The sequence below is a fragment of the Schistocerca cancellata genome, chromosome 4 (genome assembly GCF_023864275.1).
Source record: "Schistocerca cancellata isolate TAMUIC-IGC-003103 chromosome 4, iqSchCanc2.1, whole genome shotgun sequence".
Taxonomy (NCBI): domain Eukaryota; kingdom Metazoa; phylum Arthropoda; class Insecta; order Orthoptera; family Acrididae; genus Schistocerca; species Schistocerca cancellata.
Genome location: NC_064629.1, coordinates 753,572,879 through 753,599,472, shown reverse-complemented (window position 1 = coordinate 753,599,472; position 26,594 = coordinate 753,572,879). Strand labels below are relative to the sequence as shown.

Sequence of the window (26,594 nt, the reverse complement as noted above, 5' to 3'; positions counted from 1 at the left end):
TGTGGACTTATTAGAAAATTTTTCGATGTCCTCCATCAAGAGGATGGAGAATCGTGATGTAAGCAGTCTCTTTAATAGATCCTTGCATCTGCTGAGCGTTTTGCCAATAAAATGCAATCTTTTGTTCACCTACCGAACAACAATTTCTATGTAATGTTTCAAACTTAAGTTTTTCCTAATTATAGTCCATGATCAATTAGCTGAGTCGACAGCCTTAAGTCTGTGTGTTTTATTGTACAACCGAAATTTAACAGATTTTTTTGGCACTCAAGTGGAGGACCTCATACTTTGAAAATTTTGTGATAGATTAAGACTGCGTTCAGGACGGAAGTCGAATCGTGCTCCTTGCCTTCGGTAGACAAAACTATCTGAACACAAGAAAATGGGTGAAAAATGAAGTACGTGACTCGATAGCTCGATCGGTAGAAGGGCTCGAGGCCTGGTCGAGAAAGGACGTGTTTACACTGACTGCGTGCTACTGAAAGAGACGAGTTTGGTGTATTGGTCGTTGTTGAATATTTGGTTATTGTTCAGATGTTTGAAATGTTTAATATTATGCCGTTGGTGCACTTTTTTTGTTAATGTCTATTATTTGAAGCTGCCATTGATTTCTAGGCGAGATACTTCGAAGTTTAGCTTTGATCGTGAATGTGCGAAGCCTAGTTTATCTGACTTTCACAGTTTTAATGTCGAGAAAGTTGTTATTGGTGTAGACCTTTGACAGTTTGCTGCTGTTGCTTATGTGAAGCTTAAAGATTCGCGAATTCGCAACCGTTTAAGTCAAGAAAAAGGAGACACACAGAAATTTACACATACAAGCGAAAGTATCACTGAGGTCAAATAACAAATGCTAGTTTAGCGTTGCGCATCGTACGAGCATTCGAGCTTCCCTCTGAGATTGTAAGACAAGTTTCAAGTGAATACGGGCGAATAATTTCGGATTGTGAAGATAGATGGGTAACGGATTTCTGTTGCCTGTTCTCAGTGGAGTTCGTGATTTATTGAAACATCAAGTCGATCATAAATGTATCTGGCTATCGTACATTTGTTATCTATGGCGGACCGTCTAGAACGTAAGCAATATGCAACGCCACTGAGTGAGGAATTATAACTAAAATAGGATTTTTAGCTCTCCAACCACGAATTAAAACGGTTCAGTTTCTGTAAAAAAACTGTTCTTTCCAGGTAGCTTAATAATTTTTTTGGTTTCTGTTCACTGTTACCTCGTATGTGACTGTGGCATATACTTATCCTCCTGCTTTGATTTCCTCAGCATTAAGAATACTTGGTTAGATGTAAGAGGAGGTCTTACAACTCTAAGCGTGGCAAGATAATAAAGACGTAATTTGTAAACCAAGAGAGATGAAGCCAGTGTAAGGTTTGCTGGATCTTCCGGGACGGAGGGAGAGAAGGACAGACGGAGAGGGAGGGAAGAGCGGGGGATAGGGGGAGGGAGGGAGGGAGGAGAGAGAGAGAGAGAGAGAGAGAGAGAGAGAGAGAGAGAGAGAGTTGTTGGGAAGTGGCCCTTGAGGGAAGACTTCTTGGGACGCCTCGGTTGGAGGGCCACTTCTGGTAAGACTGGTCACGAACACTTCTGCTATGGACTTCGCTAGCGCTTCTGACCGGGGAAAAATAGCACCACGCCAGGGTGAGTCGCGAATAGCTGCCGTTGCCTATCAACGTCCAGTAGATAATGATGATGAGTTAACTTTAAGAGGAAATTAAGTGGTTATTATTCCCTCAATGGTCTCGTAGTGTTGAGGACCTATGTGCGAGACTTCTTTTTCATAGCAATAATGCTATCGCACGCATAATATTTCATACATGAATAACTAAATTAATGAATACATAAATCTCCAGGCTTTCGTGGCCCTTGTCAGTGAAGGTAAAATCTCGTAGGGTGTTTAGTCGCGCCACTTTGCTCTTCAAATTTCTTCTTTGCAAGTCGTGAAGTAATATGAAGAGAAACAGACGCGACTTAAAAACACAGATGATTTTATCTCCAATAAACAAAACATAACTGTCATTAAGATAAATCTAAGATCATTACATAAGCAAAACATTTCGTTCGTACCTACTATGTTCTAGAATAGGATTTGAAGTCTATTTCGAAACGAAGAATGATGTCGCATCGGGAATAGAGCGATGGCGAGAGTGACATTAGCCGACATTAAACGTGACGACTTTAAATCTTGTCGGAATATCCACTCCGTAGGAACAGCAGTACGTTACGCCACCTGCTGTAAACTATCGTAGATGGTTTTCTAGGTCCAAGCGACGTCGCATGTCTTGTTTAACTGTGCAATCTTAGAGGATTTGCCGAACGGTTAGGGCTGCTCCACAAACTTATTCTGCAGGTCCTTCCCTCCGTAGTGCAAATTAAGTAATTTTTATGTACGATTCGGAGACGGAATAAGCTAATAGTTGCTCTTCTTGAGCTTCATAGTGATGTCTGCTAGCCCTTGGTGGTGTTATTGATTGTTCTAGTTTATTGGACTGAGCAGTATTTTTGCCATTCTTCTTCCCATGTCCTCTGGATGTGGCATCTCATGGGTGAATTTATGTTAGCACTTAGAATTTCTGGTTCTAGTTTTCCATTCCCATTGATTCTGTGACTACTTCGTCAGTTAGCTCATTAACTGGAATGCCGATGTCCAAAGCATGGCCTCCAGTAAAAATGACGTTGATAGACATGGCTAAATTGGGCTGTCACTGTCCAAAACGTGTCTTAAAGCTGAATCCATGGATCCTGTATGTCAGCAGGGGACTGTTCAAACTGGTGGAGGCTCTGTAATGGTGTGGGGCGTGTGCAGTTGGAGTGATGTGGGACCTCTGATACGTCTAGATACTACTCTACCACGTGACACGTATGTAAGCATCCTGTCTGATCACCTGCATCCATTCACGTCCATTGTGCATTCCAATGGACGTGGGCAATTTCATCAGGACAATGTGAGACGCCTCACGTCCAGAATTGCTACAGTGTGGCTCCACGAACACTCGTCTCAATTTGAACACTTCTACTGGCCACCACACTCCCGAGACATGAACATTATTGAGCATATCTGGGATGCCTTGCAACATGTTGTTCAGATGGATTTATGGACAACCCTGTAGGATTCTTGGTGTCAATTCCCTCCAGCACTAATTCAGACATTAGCCGAGGTCATGCCACGTTGTGTTACAGCACTTGTGCGTGCTCGCGGGGGTCCTACACGATTTTAGGCAAGTGTACCAGTTTCTTTGGCTCTTCTGTGTATCATCTCTCCAACCAAGTTTTCAGCAACGACTCATGTTGTATTATGAGCCAAACCAAATTCTTTGATTCAATGCATTTTTAATGGGCATTTTTCTCGACAAGTTATAGCAGGACATTCTCATTCCATACTCGGTGATCCTGTTTGATCGTCAGCTGTCTCCTGTAATAATACATTTAAAGGCGTCCTATCGTTTCACTGTCATTGTCTATCTGTATGCTCTTAATATAGCTTTTCTTGAATTCTTTTCTGGCCTCAACGTTCGTATTTATAGATGACAGCAATTGTTTCTGTTTATAAAATCCTATTACTTTACACAAACCTTGGTACTACGTCTTTCCTGCATGTTCCATTATTATATTACCGGATAGCAACTGTGGTTTACATCTTCGGAAGTCTCTTGTCCAAGTTTAATAACATGTTATCCACCACGTTCAACTAATGTGCATACACCATTACCTGAGTTTTCTTTTTGTTTACGTGCGTATTATAGCCACCAGCTATGACGGTGATTCATTAAGCACCGGATTATGTTCCTGTCTAACGTTGGCGACCTCTGCTATATCATCAGCGAACCCTACCTTGCTGATTTTCTGTTCGTGACAAAAAAATTCCCCCACATCGAGATGAACTAGTTCTATGACTTATTTATTTATTTGTCCCGCCTTCTTGTCGCTGTAGTGCTAATCTTTTTTTTTTGTCTTCCTATAAATGATTTACAGGCGTACTTTCAAGCATGCTCTCTTTCGTTCGCCTATTTTCTGTTGAAGAATGATATTCACAAAACGAAGGTAATTTCGGGAGGCACCTTTAACAAGTTTTTCACGATTTAGATGCCTGAAAACATCTTGCTGGGCTGTTGAGAATAGATTTGGTAATATGGAGTTTCCTTCCCATACACACTTTCACACATCTCTCTATTCTGATGAAGTCTGTGGCATTTATGAACATTCTGTGTATGAACATAGACTGAGCCGCTTGCTGCCAGATGTTGCAAGTACAGATTTTATTGAAACAGGATCGAAAATTTCTCAAAAAATAGAACTACGTGTACCACACACAGTATTAATTCAAACTCATTACTCCGCTCTCATCCGTAATTTGCAAACTGTCAGTTGCGCTGTGTCTGCTTCTAAAACTGGCTAATTCCTTTGATTGATTAAAATTGAGTGTTTTTCGTACGCAGCAGGTGATAATATTAGTAAATATCTTTTCGTTACAGATGAGGCGGCTTTTAGGTGTACTGTTTCTTTGTCGCTTTGCTGCTGTCCTTTCTTGTGAAGCAGAACCAAGCATTGCTCCACTAAACAAAAAATTCTGTAGATAAATTTCCAAGTTCCTTTTATAATACTTCTCCTCTAGCTCTATAATATTTCAACAGAAAGTATTAAAGTTACGCGTCTTTTCCTTCCTCGTACGCAAATATGATGGTTACAGAGGCGTATTTAGTGAAAGAAGCTATCACGTCCTTCGTATTACTTTTTTTTTACAAAATACGCATCATATGTAACATAGCTTTCGATACAGGACGTCCACAAACAAATTTTGGCACTCTCTCACAAGATGCTATCCTGAACCTAAGTGAAATGCAGGAGGAATCATCTCATAAATTGGCATTTCAAAAATGCGTCACGCGACGTAAGAACTGAGCGTAAGCCACAAGTCTTGGAAATATTAAGGATCAACAATGACATTTTTGTGGACTGTTATTCTGAATTAGAAATAAAATGAATGGTTGGATCAGACATACACCTCTTTTTGCCCTTGAGATTTTCCAGGGCCCTTCTCTCGGTAAACTCCCTCGGCGCGACAAGGAAAGACTGCGTCTCGAAGCCACTAGCCGACCGCTAGACATTGCTGCGTCATCCGAGGTGTTACATGACGCAACAGGCTTCACAGAAGCGCAGTGCGCGGAAGGGATTACTCGCAGGATTTTTATCGTCGCTTGCGGGCGTTCTCAGCATTCCCGAGAATAGGACCATTGAGGCGTGGGCTACGACCTGTGCTGGCTCGCTTATCGTTCATGGATAACTGGAAATGAAGTATGTAGAAGCAAAGTAAAGTTCAACCTGAATTTTAACCCGTAACTGGTACACCTGGGTCCCAGGGACCCGAGCGAAATTTCTTTTTTCCAGCTCCGTGATGTGTGTGGTAGCACTGACTTCCCTCTCCCTGTACTCTCCTAACAATCAACTGGCTACCAGCCCACAACATTGTTGCAGGCGTTTCTTTGTTAGTTTTGTTTCTATAAAGGTGATCGGGTCCCGTGGACCCAGGTGTACCGTTAGTGAAAGTTTTCTTTTCGTGGCATTATTTCCGGTATCTTGGATTTACGGTGTAGTGCTTCAGAAAAATGAGCGAGGAAGATACTACAGATAATCTGAACGAACCATTGGACAGTGATATTGAAGACATAAGTGGAAGCGACAGTGACTATGAAATTAGTGAACATGAAACTGGAAGTGATGAAAGTGATGATGGAGACAGTAACAACGAACAATCTGGAACTAATTATATCTATGGAAGAAACAGATTCAAGTGGTCAACAACACCCAGCATACGTGGAAGAACCTCTCAAACCAACATCATTGCTCCAATTCACTTTCCTGGCATACGTAATGCAGCTAGACAGGTAACAGAAAAGACCCCTCTAGCATTTTGGGAACTACTTTTCAGCAAAGAAATGATTGCAGAGGTAGTACTCAGAACCAATGAAAAGATTATGTCATTGCCACCTGAGTCAAAAAAGAATTCTTTTTCAAATCTAACAGACAGTACTAAAATAAAAGCTGTCATAGGTCTTTGTTATTTGTGGGGAGCCTTCAAGTCAAACAACGAAGATCTGAATGGTTTATATGCTACAAACGGCACTGGTAGACCAATTTTTAGGGCAACTATGCCCTTGAAACGTTTGCTGTTTTTATTACGTTGCCTTCGTTTTGATGATGCAGCAACCCGTGACGCAAGGAAACTCACAGATAAACTGTACCACATCTCTTGGCTCTTCAATTCATTGATAGAAGCTTGTCAAGAAAACTATTCAGTCGGAGAGTACGTCACTGTTGACGAAATGCTTGTAGGATTCCGTGGTAGATGTCCATTTAGGATGTACATTCCATCCAAGCCACGGAAATACGGTATAAAAATATTTATTCTAGCTGATGCCAAAATGCACTACTGTTTGAATGCAGAGATATATTCGGGAAAATCAGCTGTAGCCATCCCGCGCCGTGTCCTCTTACCAACAGCTGTTGTCATGCGGTTGGTTGAACCAATCAAGGGAAGTAACAGAAATGTGACAGGGGACAACTGGTTCTCAAGTGTGGAGTTGGTCAATGAGTTGTCGAACTGTAATTTGACTTATATTGGCACCATGAGAAAGAACAAGGCTGAGCTACCACCAAGCTTTTCAACAGCAAAGGGCAGAAATGTGTCTTCTTCAATCTACGGATACTCTGGTTCTGTAACAATACTTTCACACGTCCCCAAAAAGAACAAGGTTGTCAACCTGATATCGACAATGCACCATGGAGAATGTATGGTGGAAAATAAGCCTGAAATAATCCATGACTACAATAAAACAAAAGGTGGAGTTGACGCACTTGACGAAAAGACGCATAATTACACGACTTCTAGAAGAACAAGGCGGTGGCCTATGGCAGTCTTCTACACTATGCTAGATATAGCAGGTGTAAATGCTTTTGTTTTGTACCATGGGAAAGAAGATACTGATGATGTGACACGCAGAGAATTCCTCATTGAACTAGGTACACAACTCATAAGTGATTGTATGAAAAGAAGATTGGATTCTCCATTTTTGAGAAAAGATATCCGAAATTCCATTTGTGATATTCTAGGCATGACCCCCTCCAAGGCATCAGGAACATCCCAGGTTCACAGTGAAGCTGGTGCTACTAAATCGAAGAGGAAAAGATGCTCAGTGTGCCCATCTAAAAAAGACAGGAAAGCATCCCGGGCGTGTGCCAGATGTCGAACACCATTATGTTTGGAATGTTCCACTGCTTTATGTCCAAACTGTTTCGGTAGTCTGGATGAATGAAATAACTGAAATGGACTGGTGAAGATGCTGTATAATTGAAACCTAATATTTTGTCATAATTTCTGCTATTTTCAAAGATCACATAGTCATTTAGCTGAGAAATGTACTAAAATTTATCCAAAAGTTGTGCCTGCAGAAATTTTTATATTGATTTTGAACTTTTCTTCTGGCTTACTGTTGTGAAGCATAGTACATTTTGTGTTTAAACGTGAAGTTTCAGTTGTCTATCTTACTATTTGTAACTGATGTGCAGGACTTTCCAAAAGTATATTTTTCACATTTCGTATTTTATGCAGTTTATTGTCCTTTTTTGTAACATCTTTAAGGTATGACCATAAATGAGGAATGTGGTTTTAAAACATTAGTAACAAAACATTAATAAAAGTTTCATATTTAAATTTCATTTAAATGTGTTTTTTTTACCAAAATATACTCAAAACTTGGGTGGGTCCCGAGGACCCAGATGTACCTTATGTGTTACAATTTATAGGTGTACCAGTTACGGGTTAAATAAATTTCCAACGCAATACTCCATCCTATGGCAACCATGTCTGAGGAGACGTGTAGTATAACCGATAGGCAATATTCTGTAAATACACTACTGGCCATTAAAATTGCTACACCAAGAAGAAATGCAGATGATAAACGGGTATTCATTGGACAAATATATTATACTAGAACTGACATGTGTTTACAAAAAAAATGGCTCTGCGCACTATGGGTCTTAACTACTGAGGTCATCAGTCCCCTAGAACTTAGAACTACTTAAACCTAACTAACCTAAGGACATCACACACATCCATGCCCGAGGCAGGATTCGAACCTGCGACCGTAGCGGTCACGCGGTTCCAAACTGACGCGCTTAGAACCGCACGGCCACACCGGCCGGCATGTGATTACATTTTCACGCAATTTGGGTGCACATAACCTGAGAAATCAGTACCCAGAACAACCACCTCTGGCCGTAATAACGGCCTTGATACGGCTGGGTATTGAGTCAAACAGAGCTTGGATGGCATGTACAGGTACAGCTGCCCATGCAGCTTCAACACGATACCACAGTTCATCAAGAGTAGTGACTGGCGTATTGTGACGAGCCAGTTGCTCGGCCGCCATTGACCAGACGTTTTCAATTGGTGAGAGATCTGGAGAATTTGTAGGCCACGGCAGCAGTCGAACATTTCCTGTATCCAGAAAGGCCCGTACAGGACCTGCAACATGCGGTCGTGCATTATCCTGCTGAAATGTAGGGTTTCGCGGGGATCGAATGAAGGGTAGAGCCACGGGTCGTAACACATCTGAAATGTAACGTCCACTGTTCAAAGTGTCGTCAATGCGAACAAGAGGTGACCGAGACGTGTAACCCCATACCATCACGCCGGGTGATACGCCAGTATGGCGATGACGAATACACGCTTCCAATGTGCGTTCACCGCGATGTCGCCAAACACGGATGCGACCATCATGATGCTGTAAACAGAACCTGGATACATCCGAAAAAATGACGTTTTGCCATTCGTGCACCCAGATTCGACGTTGAGTACACCATCGCAGGCGCTCCTGTCTGTGATACAGCGTCATGGGTAACCGCAGCCACGGTCTCCGAGCTGATAGTCCATGCTGCTGCAAATGTCGTCGTACTGTTCGTGCAGATGGTGGTTGTTTTGCAAACATCCCCATCTGTTGAGTCATGGATCGAGACATGGCTGCACGATCCGTTACAGCCATGCCTCGACTGCTAGTGATACTAGGCCGTTGGGATCCACCGATTCCATATTCTGCTAACAGTCATTGGATCTCGACTAACGCGAGCAGCAATGTCGCGATACGATAAACCGCAATCGCGATAGGCTACAATCTGACCTTTATTAAAGTCGGAAACGTGATGGTAAGCATTTCTCCTCCTTACACGAGGCATCACAATAACGTTTCACCAGGCAACGCCGGTCAACAGCTGTTTGTCTATGAGAAATCGGTTGGAAACTTTCCTCATGTCAGCACGTTGTAGGTGTCGCCACCGGCGCCAACCTTGTGTGAATGCTCTGAAAAGCTAATGATTTGCATATCACAGCATCTCCTTCCTGTCGGTTAAATTTCGCGTATGTTGCACGTCATCTTCGTGGTGTAGCAATTTTAATGGCCAGTAGTGTATATTTGCTTTGGATACATTTCGGACTTGGTTCACTAAGCACATAATTCAGGCTCGTGACTTTGGATTTTGTTACACTCGCAACTTGGGCAGGGAAGTTGTTCGCTCCTTCTATACGGTATCGTCCGGACCAACAACGGTTGCAGTGACTTCCTCAACGAGTAATAATCTTGTTTACAACGCAGGGTAGTAAAGACTTGGTGTGTGTCTCCCATTACGGACATCGCTGGTATAGACACGAATACAGCGTCCCCTACAATTGCTAAAACGGCCCTGCAACCTGGGAACTAAAGGAAGGCAAGTCTGTGGACGACCTAAGCAGAGATGGAATACATCACGAATATAGACATGAAGGTCGTCGGTATCCTCCCAGAAGACAAGAGAGATCGAGAAATGAGTATGCCGTGGCTTACGAGAAAATTTGTATTAAACGAAGATTCCAACCCGGAAAACTCACCAGGAGCTGTTATTTTAACCTCTCCAAATTTTCGAGGCCACTGATGTTTCCCTCCTTTCACTTAAGAATACTACAAACCGGAGAGTGTGACACGGTGTGCGGCAGCTTCAGAGGAACGGAAACCAGCCGCCATAGTCGAGGTCGCTGCTGTACGCACGTGCGTTGGCGCTCGACCCCGCGGTAGCCGATTCCAATCCTGTTGGTCGGAGAAATTTTCATCGCCATTATTTCGGTGGCACGAAAAGGAGGAGACAGGGTATACACACTGTAAAAACCTCCTGCGCTCCATTTTAAAACCTCTTCACAGCGTTTCGAGGACTGAGGACATGTCACACTTACGGTAATCCGTCCGGCGGATGGCCCCCTCGGAGGTCTTCCAGAGGATATGCCGGCACTGCGTTTCACCCTGTCGGTTTTCTCTCCTTGTCATCAACGGAAACACTACGTTTTTTACCACAAGCATTCGTCAGTTACCTACACCTAACAAACTACATAAGAAATGCTACCTAATAGCGCGACGACTGAAATCCTTTCAAATTACCTTACAGCTACAACGGGGATGGAAGACAGGGCAGACGTTAACTGATAACGACTCGACGGAGAAAAAGTAATTATTTTTTCAAAACAGGGTGTAAACGTTAACTGTTTACGAAGTACCACGGTGGTATAGGGGAAGTCAAGACGGACAATTTGATTCAGGACACTTGCGGTCTCTCGAACCGGGAAAAACCTCAAAAAATGGTTCAAATGGCTCTGAGCACTATGGGACTTAACATCTATGGTAATCAGTCCCCTAGAACTTAGAACAACTTAAACCTAACTAAACTAAGGACAGCACACAACACCCAGTCATCACGAGGCAGAGAAATTCCCTGACCCCGCCAGGAATCGAACCCGGGAACCCGGGCGTGGGAAGCGAGAACGCTACCGCACGACCACGAGCTGGGGACGAAAAACCTCAAATTGGCCTACAAAATCCATATCAGCTACAGTGCATGCGCGCAATTTTCAATACCCTCTCGTTCTCTTAACCGCCAGTTTAATCTGCTATTTCGCTAACATTATTACTTTAAGCTTTCCCGCGAGGGTAATAAATGAAAGAAGACTTTTGTAAACGTTACTCCAAAACTGGTTACGTTTACAATTCGAGTTAAACTTAACCCGTTGAAGCACATAATTCCGCAGTAAGACGGCTGTATAAACAAAACGATTTAATTGTTAATTTTATCCTATTCAAATCCACAATACTTTAAGATAAAATTTACGCTATTTCAGTTTTACATATTCACCTTTTGGATCCGAAGCTCTTTTCTTTCTTTCCGTGTTAAATTATATGGTATAGGATCCACCTTATTGCAAACACATTTTTTTCTTTTTACTCACCCATCATCACTTAAATTCACATTTACATCTTTTGGATGGCAGATGAAAACCTATCAGTGCAGAACACCTGAAAAACCGTAGAACGAAAATCACGGTACGATGTGAAACGAACAAAAAGTTTTCTTAGCGTTCACTTTGTTAGATCAGTTACAACCTAAAGTTTGTTCACTTTTTACAGCTTTCAATAAAAAAACCACTGATTATGGTACAGAGGTGCTGAAACATGTTTGGGTAAAACAAAAAAAGTGTGCTTGCAAAAAGGCGGAACCTATATCATACAATCAATTTCACATGTCTTAAGTGCAAGAACAAAAAGTTTTTAAGATTCTAGGACGATTTTTGTCAAAATCTCGTACGGTGAACGACCCTGTAGCTTAGCAGATTTTTTTTAGGAGAATTTGAGGCTCTTTCCCGGCTCGATGGACCACAAACGTCTTGTACCAATCTGTTCGTCTCGACTTCACCTACACCACTGTTTTACTTTGTATGCAGTTATCGTTAACGCTGTATATATACGAGGAGACTTCCGAAAGTAAGTAAGACTTTATTATGCCAGGTAAAGTGACCCGTCGATTGCTCCACTACACTTAAAAATAACGCAAATAATTGAGAATGTTGGTGAATAATGTCACCAAGTGTCTGTATACAACGATCAGAACGTTCTACCATTCGATCAATTCCTCGACAATAGAAATACAGCCGTCGGTCACGGAGCAATTCGAGAATCGCCGTATGAATGTCTACATCATTGGAGAATTTCTTTCCCCCAGATGATTTTTCAGCTTGCCAAGAAGATTGCCTGCACCTCTTATCCGGTTTGTTTTGTTTTAGGGCGCAAAAAACAACTACGTTCATAAGAGAAGAAAGTTAAAAACAGGGACGTGCAGAAAGGTCTACAAAATACGCCATAGAGAAACGGAGGTCCAGAACTAAAAAATAAATGGCCTTCGCCATATTGCTGCTACGGATAAAAAGTAAAACGAGTTCGACAGCCCGCGCGTCGTTCGATAGAACGGCCGATAACTCGGTCGGTAAACACAAAAAGGAACGTAATCGGTTAAAAAAAGAGCATTCCGCCAGGAAATGGCGGACCGTCAAAAGTTGAGTGTAATGTGTACAAAGTGGTGGGGCGCACTACTTAACAAATGGCGATGGTTAAGAAGACAGTGCCCAATACGCAACCTACACTACTGGCCATTAAAAATGGTACACCACGAAGATGACGTGCTACAGACACGAAATTTAACCGACAGCAAGAAGATGCTGTGATATGCAAATTATTAGCTTCTCAGAGCATTCACACAAGGTTGGCGTCGGTGGCGACACCTACAACGTACTGACATGAGGAAAGTTTCCAACCGATTTCTCATATACAAACAGCAGTTGACCGGCGTTGCCTGGTGAAACGTTATTGTGATGCCTCGTGTAAGGAGGAGAAATGCGTACCATCACTCTTTCTACTTTGATAAACGTCGGATTGTAGCCTATCGCGATTGCGGTTTATCGTATCGCGACATTGCTGCTCGCGTTGGTCGAGATCCAATGACTGTTAGCAGAATATGGAATCGGTGGGTTCGGGAGGGTAATACGGAACTCCGTGCTGGGCCCCAATGGCCTCCTATCACTAGCAGTCGAGATGACAGGCATCTTATCCACATGGCTGTAACGGATCGTGCAACCACGTCTCGATCCCTCAGTCAACAGATGGGGACGTTTGCAAGACAAAGAAAAATCTGCATGAACAGTTCGACGACGTTTGCAGCAGCATGGACTATCAGCTCGGAGACCATGGCAGCGGTTATCCTTGACGCTGCACCACAGACAGGAGCGCCTGCGATGGTGTACCCAACGACGAAAGTGGGTGCACGAATGGCAAAGCGTCATTTTTTTCGGATCAATCCAGGTTCTGTTTACAGCATCATGATGGTCGCATCCGCGTTTGGCGACATCGCGGGTTCAAATGGTTCAAATGGCTCTGAGCACTATGGGACTCAACATCTTAGGTCATAAGTCCCCTAGAACTTAGAACTACTTAAACCTAACTAACCTAAGGACATCACACACACCCATGCCCGAGGCAGGATTCGAACCTGCGACCGTAGCAGTCCCGCGGTTCCTGACTGCAGCGCCAGAACCGCTAGACCACCGCGGCCGGCGACATCGCGGGTGAACGCGCATTGGATACTGGCGTATCACCCGGCGTGATGGTATGGGGTGCCATTGCTTACACGTCTCGGTCACCTCTTGTTCGCATTGGCGGTACTTTGAGCAGTGGACGTTACATTTCGGATGTGTTATGACTCGTGGATCTACCCTTCATTCGATCCTTGCGAAACCCTACATTTCAGCAGGATAATAAACGACCGCATGTTGCAGATCCTGTACGGGCCTTTCTGGTTGCAGAAAATGTTCGACTGCTGCCCTGGCCAGTACATTCTCCAGATCCATCACCAATTGAAAACGTCTGGTCAATGGTGGCCGAGCAACTAGCTCGTCACAATACGCCAGTCACTACTCTTGATGAAGCTGCATAGGCAGCTGTACCTGTACACGTCATCCAAGCTCTGTTTGACTCAATGCCCAGGCGTATCAAGGCCGTTATTACGGCCAGAGGTGGTTGTTCTGGGTACTGATTTCTCAGCAGCTATGCACCCAAATTGCGTGAAAAAGTGATCACATGTCAGTTCTAGTATAATATATTTGTCCAATGAATACCCGTTTATCATCTGCATTTCTTCTTGTTGTAGCAATTTTAATAGCCAGTAGTGTAATTAAAATGATTTCGCGACGAGAGAGCCGAGAGGAAATTGTCCAAGCCGCTGGGAGAGGCTTAATAACCCGGAGCTTGTTCCCATGATGCGAGGACCAGAGGTGATGCCAAAGTGACACCACCTGCTGACAGACGGCAACCTTTTGTCCGTACCGCAGCAGAACTGTCTCTGTACTCTCTTCTGATAATGTGACAACAGTCTCGTCGGGCAGTGGCGTTATAGTGGGACAACGTACGTTCATTAACGTCAAACTTGCGTGTTTCAATATGAGATACAAATGGTTGTAGTTAAAGTTTTGTCGCACTCTCTACCAGCAAGTGACATATTACGGATTACATTGACTTGTGAATCATTACAAGGTGGCTGAAGTTGAGTCACTTGATTCTGAAATCAACAGAGCGTAAATTTATCTGCATCTACATCTACATTTATGCGCCGCAAGCCACCCAACGGTGTGTGGCGGAGGGCACTTAACGTGCCCCTGTCATTACCTCCCTTTTCTGTTCCAGTCGCGTATGGTTCGCGGGAAGAACGACTGCTGGAAAGCCTCCGTGCGCGCTCGAATCTCTCTAATTTTACATTCGTGATCTCCTCTGGAGGTATAAGTAGGGGGAAGCAATATATTCGATACCTCATCCAGAAACGCACCCTCTCGAAACCTGGACAGTAAGCTACACCGCGATGCAGAGCGCCTCTCTTGCAGAGTCTGCCACTTGAGTTTGCTAAACATCTCCGTAACGCTATCACGGTTACCAAATAACCCTGTGACGAAACGCGCCGCTCTTCTTTGGATCTTCTCTATCTCCTCCGTCAACCCGATCTGGTACGGATCCCACACTGATGAGCAATACTCAAGTATAGGTCGAACGAGTGTTTTGTATGCCACCTTCTTTGTTGATGGATTACATTTTCTAAGGACTCTCACAATGAAACTCAACCTGGCACCCGCCTTACCAACAATTAATTTTATATGTTCATTCCACTTCAAATCGTTCCGCACGCATACTCCCAGATATTTTACAGAAGTAACTGCTACCAGTGTTTGTTCCGCTATCATATAATCATACAATAAAGGATCCTTCTTTCTATGTATTCGCAATACATTACATTTGTATATGTTAAGGGTCAGTTGCCACTCCCTGCACCAAGTGACTATCCGCTGCAGATCTTCCTGCATTTTGCTACAATTTTCTAATGCTGCAACTTTTCTGTATACTACAGCATCATCCGCGGAAAGCCGCATGGAACTTCCGCATATCTACTAGGCCATTTACATATATTGTGAAAAGCAATGGTCCCATAACACTCCTCTGTGGCACGCCAGAGGTTACTTTAACGTCTGTAGACGTCTCTCCATTGAGAACAACATGCTGTGTTCTGTTTGCTAAAAACTCTTCAATCTAGCCACACAGCTGGTCTGATATTCCGTAGGCTCTTACTTTGTTTATCAGGCGACAGTGCGGAACTGTATCGAAAGCCTTCCGGAAGTCAAAGAAAATGGCATCTACCTGGGAGCCTGTATCTAATATTTTCTGGGTCTCATGAACAAATAAAGCGAGTTGGGTCTCACACGATCGCTGTTTCCGGAATCCAAGGTTGACTCCTACAGAGTATATTCTGGGTTTCCAGAAAAAGACATGATACGCGAGCGAAAAACATGTTCTAAAATTCTACAACAGATCGACGTAAGAGATACAGGTCAATAGTTTTGCGCATCTGCTCGACGACCCTTTTTGAAGACTGGGACTACCTGTGCTCTTTTCCAATCATTTGGAACCTTCTGTTCCTCTAGAGACTTGTGGTACATGGCTGTTAGAAGGGGGGCAAGTTCTTTCGCGTACTCTGTGTAGAATCGAATTGGTATCCCGTCATGTCCAGTGGACTTTCCTCTGTTGAGTGATTCCAGTTGCTTTTCTATTCCTTGGACACTTATTTCGATGTCAGCCATTTTTTCATTTGTGCGAGGATTTAGAGAAGGAACTGCAGTGCGGTCTTCCTCTGTGAAACAGCTTTGGAAAAAGGTGTTTAGTATTTCAGCTTTACGCGTGTCACCCTCTGTTTCAATGCCATCATCATCCCGGAGTGTCTGGATATGCTGTTTCGATCCACTTACTGAGTTAACGTAAGACCAGAACTTCCTAGGATTTTCTGTCAAGTCGGTACATAGAATTTTACTTTCGAATTCACTGAACGCTTCACGCATAGCCCTCCTTACGCTAACTTTGACATCGTTTAGCTTCTGTTTGTCTCAGAGGTTTTGGCTGCGTTTAAACTTGCAGTGAAGCTCTCTTTACTTTCGCAGTAGTTTCCTAACTTTGTTGTTGAACCACGGTGGGTTTTTCCCGTCCCTCACCGTTTTACTCGGCACGTACCTGTCTAAAACGCATTTTACGATTGCCTTGAACTTTTTTCCATAAACACTCAGCGTTGTCAGTGTCGGAACAGAAATTTTCGTTTAGATCTGTTAGGTAGTCTGAAATCTGCCTTCTATTACTCTTGCTAAACAGATAAACCTTCCTCCCTTTTTTTATATTCCTATTAACTTCCATATTCAGGGATGCTGCAACGGCCTTATGATCACTGATTCCCTGTTCTGCGCTTACATAGTCGAAAAGTTCGGGTCTGTTTGTTATCAGTAGGCCCAAGATGTTATCTCCACGAGTCGGTTCTCTTGTTAATTGCTCGAGGTAATTTTCGGATGTGCACTCAGTATAATGTCACTCGATGCTCTGTCCCTACCACCCGTCCTAAACATCTGAGTGTCCCAGTCTATATCTGGTAAATTGATATCTCCACCTAAGACTATAACATGCTGAGAAAATTTATGTGAAATGTATTCCAGATTTTCTCTCAGTTGTTCTGCCACTAATGCTGCTGAGTCGGGAGGTCGGTAAAAGGAGCCAATTATTAACCTAGCTCGGTTGTTGAGTGTAACCTCCACCCATAATAATTCACAGGAACTATCCACTTCTACTTCACTACAGGATAAACTACTACTAACAGCGACAAACACGCCACCACCGGTTGCATGCAATCTATCCTTTCTAAGCACCGTCTGTGCCTTTGTAAAAATTACGGCAGAATTTATCTCTGGCTTCAGCCAGCTTTCCGTACCTATAACGATTTCAGCTTCGGTGCTTTCTATGAGCGCTTGAAGTTCCGGTACTTTACCAATGCAGCTTCGACAGTTTACAATTACAATACCGATTGCTGCTTGGTCCCCGCATGTCCTGACTTTGCCCCGCACCCTCTGAGGCTGTTGCCCTTTCTGTACTTGCCCAAGGCCATCTAACCTAAAAAAACCGCCCAGTCTACGCCACACAACCCCTGCTACCCGTGTAGCTGCTAATGCTGCAACTTCTCTGTATACTACAGCATAATCCGTGAAAAGCGGCATGGAACTTCCGACACTATCTACTAGGTCATTTATACAGGGTGAGTCACCTAACATTACCGCTGGATATATTTCGTAAACCACATCAAATACTGATGATCCGATTCCACAGACCGAACGTGAGGAGAGGGTCTAGTGTAATTGTTTAATACTAACCATACAAAAATGCACGGAAGTATGTTTTTTAACACAAACCTACGTTTTTAAATGGAACTCCGTTAGTTTTGTTAGCACATCTGAACATATAAACAAATACGTAATCAGTGCCGTTTGTTGCATTGTAAAATGTTAATTACATCCGGAGATATTGTAACCTAAAGTTGACGCTTGAGTACCACTCCTCCACTGTTCGATCGTGTGTATCGGAGAGCACCGAATTACGTAGGGATTCAAAGGGAACGGTGATGGACCTTAGGTACAGAAGAGACTGGAACAGCACATTACGTCCACATGCTAACACCTTTTTATTAGTCTTTTTCACTGACGCACATGTACATTACCATGAAGGGTGAGGTACTCGTACACACGTGGTTTCCGTTTTCAATTACGGAGTGGAATAGAGTGTGTCCCGATATGTCAGGCCAATAGATGTTCAATGTGGTGGCCATCATTTGCTGCACACAATTGCAATCTCTGGCGTAATGAATGTCGTACACGCCGCAGTACATCTGGTGTAATGTCGCCGCAGGCTGCCACAATACGTTGTTTCATATCCTCTGGGGTTGTAGGCACATCACGGTACACACGGTACATGATGGCCACCACATTGAACATCTATTGGCCTGACATGTCGGGACACACTGTATTCCACTCCGTAATTGAAATCGGAAACCACGTGTGTACGTGTACCTCACCCCTCATGGTAATGTACATGTGCGTCAGTGAAAAAGACCAATAAAAAGGTGTTAGCATGTGGACGTAATGTGCTGTTCCAGTCTCTTCTGTACCTAAGGTCCATCACCGTTCCCTTTGGATCCCTGCGTAATTCGGTGCTCTCCGATACACACGATCGAACAGCGGAGGAGTGGTACTCAAACGTCAACTTTAGGTTACAATATCTCCGGATGTAATTAACATTTTACAATGCAACAAACGGCACTGATTACGTATTTGTTTATATGTTCAGATGTGCTAACAAAACTAACGGAGTTCCATTTAAAAAACGTAGGTTTGTGTTAAAAAACATACTTCCGTGCATTTTTGTATGGTTAGTATTAAACAATTACACTAGCCCCTCTCCTCACGTTCGGTCTGTGGAATCGGTTCGTCAGTATTTGATGTGGTTTACGAAATATATCCAGCGGTAATGTTAGGTGACTCACCCTGTATATGAAGTAGAATTACGTTAACGTTCGCGAACAAATCTCAGCGGAAAAACAAAAAGAGAGAGGTGTTAACGTCGCTGCCCCCCAACCAACAATGCTAAATGACTATTTCTCGAGATAAACGGATTTGGAAGACGACTTTCGTGTCTCTTTCGAAGCCTTTTCATCACAAAAGAATCAGACGTATCAACAAACCGGTAGTCGATAAGACCAACCATTACCCAGAGGAGTAGTAAAAGGAAGTCAGAGATCACTCATAGGGAATAGCGTGTCCCTCGATGATTCCACGATGAAGGGAGTGACGGAAGGACAGAGGGGAGTGGATCAGTTGGTAGAGGGGGGGGGGGGGGGAGATAGCTTCGCTGTTACACTGGATAGCCCCTTTAGCGTCACAGACCGGTAGGTGCCCCTAAAGAAGGCTGAAGAAGAAGCGCGGCGTAAAGCCGTGCAGAAACTGGCGCTCCGCCACAATGAACAGCTGCTTACCTTGCGGCAGGACAGAGCTACGCGATGTGACGTGCTGCGCGCACGACCTCTGCAGGCACACTCGCCGCTGTCCAGCTGAGCGCCGTGTTCTCGGACGGAGGTTGCACAACCCACCACAAATCCGCGCGTGGCCCTCGGAGATACGCTAGCGAACTGTCAGTCGCGCCACGACCGCCTCAGCTGCGCGCCGTTTTATATCGTCTGGCGCGCTGGCGCTGTGTAACAGACGCGACGGCGGTATCTGCGGCTTTCGTGTGGAACGCGAGAAATGAGATCCGTGATACCTGTGTAACATAACTCACATTTGTGAAGCTTGAATCTCTCCAGTCCAGAAATGACACACCAGCTACGGGAATACATCAGCATATGTTCGCTCTCTAAATACAGCCACTGCCACTCGTTTCTCGTGATTCGACGAAAACGTTGACTGTATGTGGAAAATGCGACATGCTGAACTCTGAGTGTATATAGTAAAAACGAAAGCCCGTATAAAACGTTTCAGAACTGAAAGGTTTTATTAGGCTTATCCGTTGTAGATGTTTTTTAATATTGTGGTTATCAATGGATTACGTGTGTTGTTAAGTGCCAGTCCACAAACCGAAAGGTCAGGGGTAGCTGTGTCGGTCCTACGTTATTGTTCTGTGATGTGAAAAACGCCAAGTTACACACGACCGATCAGACTCAATCTCCGATGTCACGGAAGCAATTAGGTTGCGAGCCTGATATGTATAAATATTTTAATCTGCAGGTTTCTATCTAACTGACTACGAACGTCATTTCGAATGATGGGGAAAGGCAGTGGCATACCACCTTCAATTGGACCATGTCAAGTAAAGCACTGTAGTGTTCAAACCAATCTTCGGATTAACGATAGCTTTAATTAGTTACAAATAGGTGCTACCAGTCACTCAGCCACATTTTAATCTATGGTTCAAATGGCTCTGAGCACTATGGGACTTAACATCTGAGGTCATCAGTCCCCTAGAGCTCAGAACTACTTAAACCTAACTAACCTAAGGACATCACACACATCCATGCCCGAGGCAGGATTTGAACCTGCGACCGTAGCGGTCGCGCGGTTCCAGACTGAAGCGCATAGAACCGCTCGGCCACACCGGCCGGCTTTAATTTATGATCATAAATATTTTTGAGCCTTTTCAGGTTTAGTTTTACGTGAGGCGTGCAGAAGGTTAAGGTAATCAATCTTGAAGCATCGTGCTGGTCACTGGAGTTTGCTTCACTGTGACGCTGCAACTTATGTCTAAAGTTACACTTTTTACTTCATGAGGCAGAATATGTGGCACCACTGGTGGCAAAACCCCTTTGACAGCTACCATTACCGCTTCCTTTCAGTCACAATGTTATGGACTATTCACTGTCACAGAATTTTGGCTTTTACCGTTCTACAAAACACGGTATCGTGAGAAACAGACTAGGTTCTCGCCAGTCAAACTTTTCCTTGTATACAACCATATATAGACTTCGCGACAGCTTCTATTCCCTTCACAGATAGCAAAAAATATTGTAAAAAAGGTGCAATTCGAATCTAAGCGCTCTGTCAACTTGACCGCGACCTGAATGATGGGCTCTTACCGCTTGGCCACTACACGAATTAACAGCTTTCCATCTTAAGTACATCTGCAACCGAACGATCTCACTAAATCTTCCATTTTGCGGAAACAAATAGGTTGCAGGCCTGATATGTATAAATAAAGTTTCGTTATTTTCGAGTAATCCAACGATCCCAACTGGTCCGAAACGAATTCTGCCTCATGGCGTCTGAACCAATTTTTATTTTCAAAAACGAAAGTGTAGTGGCCTAAACCTTTTCACAGGAGTTACTTCCGTGTGGCCTCCGACTAGTATACCGAACTCGTCGAAATATGTAGGTCGCAGAATCTGGCCTTTCCTTGTGAGACCTCGAAGATACACTTACAGTAACTGCGTGAGGTGGCATTGTGAATGACCATCTGGTTGAGTCTTGTCTTATAAACAACATCCTTCGCTGAGAAAATGTATTTATGAGTGATGCGAGACCACAATTACTGCAAGCTTTCTCTTTGACAACTAGAGATCGACTGTTTGCAATCGTGATTGCACAATGACTCGAAATGGCACCATGGTTATCATGCTGGACTCGCACTCAGCAAGAGCAGGATTCAAACCCCGGTCCAGGCATTATATTTATGTTTTCATGGTTACCTAAGCTACTTCAGCTGATTTCCGGAATACTTTCTCAAAAGAGGTCATCCTCCTTCGACCACACGCCTCGAAACACCTCTACATTTAACCCCCACGTACCTTTCTTTTCTTTCTATGATTGATGACTTTGGTGTTCATTCCAGGAATCACCTACATAATGCCCGCCACTGAGACAGGAGTGGCACTTTTCGGCTAATGCCACGAATTCAACAATCTCTAGATCCAAAGCCAATGGATTTATGGAAGACTTTTGACAAGCAGTATTCCACAGCTGTGATCTATTTCAGGATATACACTGTGATTAACGCCTTCAGTTGCTGAATTAAGTGACTTCATTCACTTTTGGTTTAGTCTACTTGACATCTTCAGGTACCCGAATGTACTGTAAGGTGCCACTGGGCTATGGTTAAACATAAACAGTGCTTTAGATCTGAATGGAGTGAACCCACTCGATACGCAGATTGCCTGCCCTCCCCCCCCCCCCCCCCCCGCCCCCCCCTCATTTCGACTCAGATATATTTGATAAACTACGCGCAACAGAAACGGATTGAAAGGAATTGGCCCTGACAAGTGAATTATGAGTCTGGCCCTCGTGTGAACTAGAAGCGCTAAAGGAAATAAAGAAAAAAACAATATATATAGAATTAAAAGGTAGATTAGTTAGATCATCGTTTATAATAAAACACTCGACAGGGGAAACAACATATGATTAGAAAATGTAATGGTTAATGGAGATGAGTGCCGATCTGAACAAAAAATCTGTGTAATTAATGCAACTGACAAAAACTCAGTGGCAAACTCCGCAGAGAAGGGAAGAAAATAATCAAGTAAATAACTCGTCGTGTAAATTAAATGAATCAAGTACATGGTTTCGCACCGGTCTTGATGATTGCATTGATTTGGTGGGGTGGAAAACCAAGCAACTGAGTCATAAGTTAGCCATCAGCTGCCAAAGCTTAAGTTACAAGAAGAACACCTGTATACTTTAAAATGAAAACACGCATGATTCCCCATCATCATTACGTCTCGCCTCATGGCGCTGCCGAATATGGGCTGCTACCTGAGAGACTGCAGAAGAGATCTGCACTCCAAGTGCTGCCAAAGGACCCCTGGAAAAGTCTAGTGTCCCGGATGTCGATCCCCGCTCAGACGTAAAGTATCACTCTGTTTGCATCAGTCTCCGTCCAGAAAAAAGTAACACTAAAGCAATGCTCCTTCGAATGGAAAATCAAAAATATTTCCAGCGAGAGGCCACGTTGCAAACCATTTTTCTCTCCCTTCCGAAAAGTTACTTACTTGAGCCAATCTCTTAATTTTTCACTTTAAAGAAAAAGGTGGTGGCTGAGATCAATGCAAGAGAACTTGCACTTCCTCCCCTTGGAAAGGAGAAGCTCGTTCTCCCACTCAGGCTAATTTTTTTAGACACCCTCCAGTCAATATTGTGCTCTATTTTCCACGTCAAAACTCGGATCAATAACTTCTGAATCTTGGCGACACCGTGGCACGGCGATGAAATTCCTAATCGGGCCTAATCGCGCTCCCACATCGTCCGCAAAATCGGATCTGCAGCCCAAATGCCTGCCAAGTTTGTCCGGGTACGTCATCTTCACTCACGAAAGCGGTGCGAGGTAATGGTCAGCGACCGTCGGAAATGCCTTACAGTGTGTGAGGGGAACCACCGTTGAGCTGGAGGGATGCACATCACAAAATTCCAGTTTAGCGCTCCCCAGACCCTTCCCACACAACAGGAAAGACTCCGTACCGATGGCTTGCCACGACTAAGCAAATACATCAACCCAACACCACACGCAAACCCAGCACACCATTTAATTGAAAATATTGTATTATGGGGAAGCTGTAACCTCTGCAATCTTCGTGTACGTATGTTTCATCCGAGTATCAAAACCCACATTAGATAAAAAAGGAAAAGGGAAAAAAATCTCTCTCTCACTCGAATGAGTAACTAGTATATGTGTATTGAAATGTAGTGTGACGAGGGCCTCCCGTCGGGTAGACCGGTCACCTGGTGCAAGTTTTTCGATTTGACCCCACTTCGGCGATTTGCGCGTCGATGGGGATGAAATGATGATGATTAGGACAACACAACACCCAGTCCCTGAGCGGAGAAAAACTCCGACCCAGCCGGGAATCGAACCCGGGCCCTTTGGACTGACAGTCTGTCGAAATGAAACACAGACGGTCTGGCTCCAGCCTGACGCGTTTCCCTATGTACAAACGTTCATTCTTGTGCATGACTGAACATACATGTTAGTCCTTGAAGATGGAAATGTAGACAAAACGATAGTTAATGAAGTTATTTAATTCAGCAGCTGAAAGTGTTAGTCACAATGTCGTTCTTCCAATAGATTCAGTTTTGTGAGGACGACATGGTTTTCGGGCGGAGGTACACACCAGAAGAGTTGATTGTTCACGTTTTTAAAACTGCACTTGTTACTCGACAAACATCTGGTCGTTCTGAACAACTTAATTATCCGTACGTAGATATTACTTACGCGTTTGCGCTTATGGAATGCAATTTCAGCAATATTTCTAAAACTACAAACACATCGGCAATTAGCTTGATCATCATCTCAGACTGTCCACAATCCATAGAACCGCAACAACACATCTGCAAGATTTGTGTTACGCGAACGTTTCCGTCGTAAATAAACTTCTTCGATGCCTTTTATAGTTTTCCTAGCATAGTTTATGCTAGCTTATTGTTATGACCTTCCAGCTAAGTATAAATTTATTACAACGCTTTCAACAAGTGTAACTACGTAATCCAAAAGAACTGCGGCTGTCTGGTACAAATTTTCATTCGCCACTAATTATTCACCACTCTGTAGGTTTGGTATTTCTAAACGTATTTGACTGATATGATTACATGTCATTGCATTTCATTGATTCCTCGCCATTGATACCAATTATGTGAGTGAATTTAATTCAATTGAGAACTGACTATTGTCGATTTAAGAAGTTTATGCAAGTAGCAAGTGGTCAAGTCGCTAGCAGTATATCAGCCTTCGGTACTCTCACAGTTGTTCCAAACGTGTCCTTCAACGCTTACCTTGCGATGACTAGTGTTCTCTCTCTCTCTCTCTCTCTCTCTCTCTCTCTCTGAGTCAGACTTATTTTTTATGTTTTTTTATTTTTTATTTACTGGCATTTGAGTGTTTCTCGTACAGCCATCTAAGCAAGTAAACCACACTGACATACATTTGGTGTAAATACAAAAGAAAATCGATAAAAACAAGCACTAATGATAAAATTCACGAGTCGAATCTGCATGTGGATATGTCAGCCAGTCAGTACGTACCTTAACGACAGATTAATTCATACTATATACGGATTTTATACAATGTGGAGGTCCTTCGTATCCAATCCATCTCCCAGTGACTGTTCAGACATTTGACCATCTCCAGCTGAAAAGTCGAGCCGACTTTTGCGAAGAGAAAATTATAGTATGTCTTCATCTGAAGCAGCATAATGCGTATAAAGCATAAATACAACACAACCATCAGAAGACCACTTTGCAGCAGAAGCAGAACATAACACGTGGGAATTGTGATTATCTTAAATCGATAGGAACAAAAACTTGCAATGGTGTCGATCGATATAACAGCTCCAGTTCAATATTGCAAGCGTATAATTAGTCAGGAATATTTTCCCCCACAAACATTTTGCTTCAGCAGCGTTTAATAATAAGAATGAGATAGAAATCCTTATTCAACATCAAGGTGGTTTAACTGTTCCAAGCAAGAGCTTCCTGTATTTGGAAAGAATGTTTACACCTACAACGACTGCAGCAGCAGCAGCCGTGAAATCACACCTTACACGTAATGCATTCGCCTTTCTGTTTCGAGAAATAAGATAAAAACTTTTTGGCGTCGAAATCGACAGCACCAGAAACTTTAGAATCATATCGACCCTCAAAACATACGTATCTTCATCAACATAGGATCTGACTCCCTTACAAAACGCTGGATGGTTCATAAACGGATTGATAGACGGCTTCTTTAGTGCGTGTATCCCGCTCAAAGTGTTAATGTGCTTCTGCTGCTGGCTGTTGTGTACGCAACGCGGCGTCGCCGACGCAGGGGCGTTTGCTGGCGCGACAAATGTTCGATGCGTGGGTGGACATTCCGCTGCTATTACACTATGACCGGTGGGCACCAGCAGGGAAGCTGCTGGCAGCTGGCATGAGGAACGATATTTCCTTGCAGCAACAGTAGCACGGCTTCGTCTAGCTTCTGGCGCGACAGTTTCTTGATAGTTTAGGTCCTACTCTGCTCTTTTTCTGTTTATTTCCCGATGTCTTGCGTATTCTGGACTTATTTTGTCTGTAGCCCTCTCATGAGCGTCACAGTCAACACACGTAGGAGGCGCACATTCAGACCCTTATGAAGTCCTCCACAATGAAAACATCTAGGCTTGCTACGACATTGATTACTTCCGTGTCTAAATCTCAAACAGTTCAGTCATTGAAAGACGGATGGAATGAAAGGCTTCTCGTGGTATGTGACTCCATAAATAGAAACGTAGTCTAGTCTTTTTTGCGACTTCGCTGTTATTATACATACTGGGATAGGCCTTCTGGAAAGTTTCGCTATTATGTCTATAGTTTTGGTGTAGCGTTTCACTTTTATTACAGGGTTTCCGCACCGAGTAAGATCCAAAATTTCTTCTTCATACAACAGGGAAGTCCACAGCTTGTATGACACGTTATATTCCGTTTTTCATGAAGAGGAGACAAGCCTCCATATTATTATTGCGAAGTACTTGCCTCCGAACTAAACAGTTTGCAGCTTCACCAGAGCAAGTTTCTACGTTTGTACAGTTGCGGTCTTGCGAAATGTTTATTTTATATTTCTTGATGCCTTTGCACTCGCGACTTGTTGCTTACCCACGGACATTGGGTGTAAACGACCCCCAATGTTATCCTGGAATTCAATAAAGGCTTGAAAGAGCCAACATCAGATTCTGCGTTCACATTTATTTGCTGCACAATTTGGCTCTGCCATCGACCGGGTCTGTATGAACTGCTGCAGCTTGTAAGTGATGACTAGCAGTATTAACAGAAAGACACTGCTCTGTTTTTCTGCACCTA

General features: G+C 43.5%; 1 protein-coding gene across 4 annotated transcripts in view; it reads right to left on the bottom strand.

Annotated features, from left to right (window-relative positions):
• The window catches only part of LOC126184414 (sulfate transporter-like), a 476,107-nt gene that overhangs the window by 133,676 nt on the left and 315,837 nt on the right, over window positions 1-26,594 (bottom strand). The window contains exon 1 of one of the 4 annotated variants that reach the window (XM_049926800.1): window positions 19,283-19,349. The exons of the other annotated variants lie outside the window; for them this stretch is intronic. The gene's annotated coding sequence lies outside the window, so the exon portion shown is untranslated. Of the gene's footprint in view, window positions 1-19,282; window positions 19,350-26,594 lie in introns of those variants that run through there. 4 annotated transcript variants of the gene reach the window in all.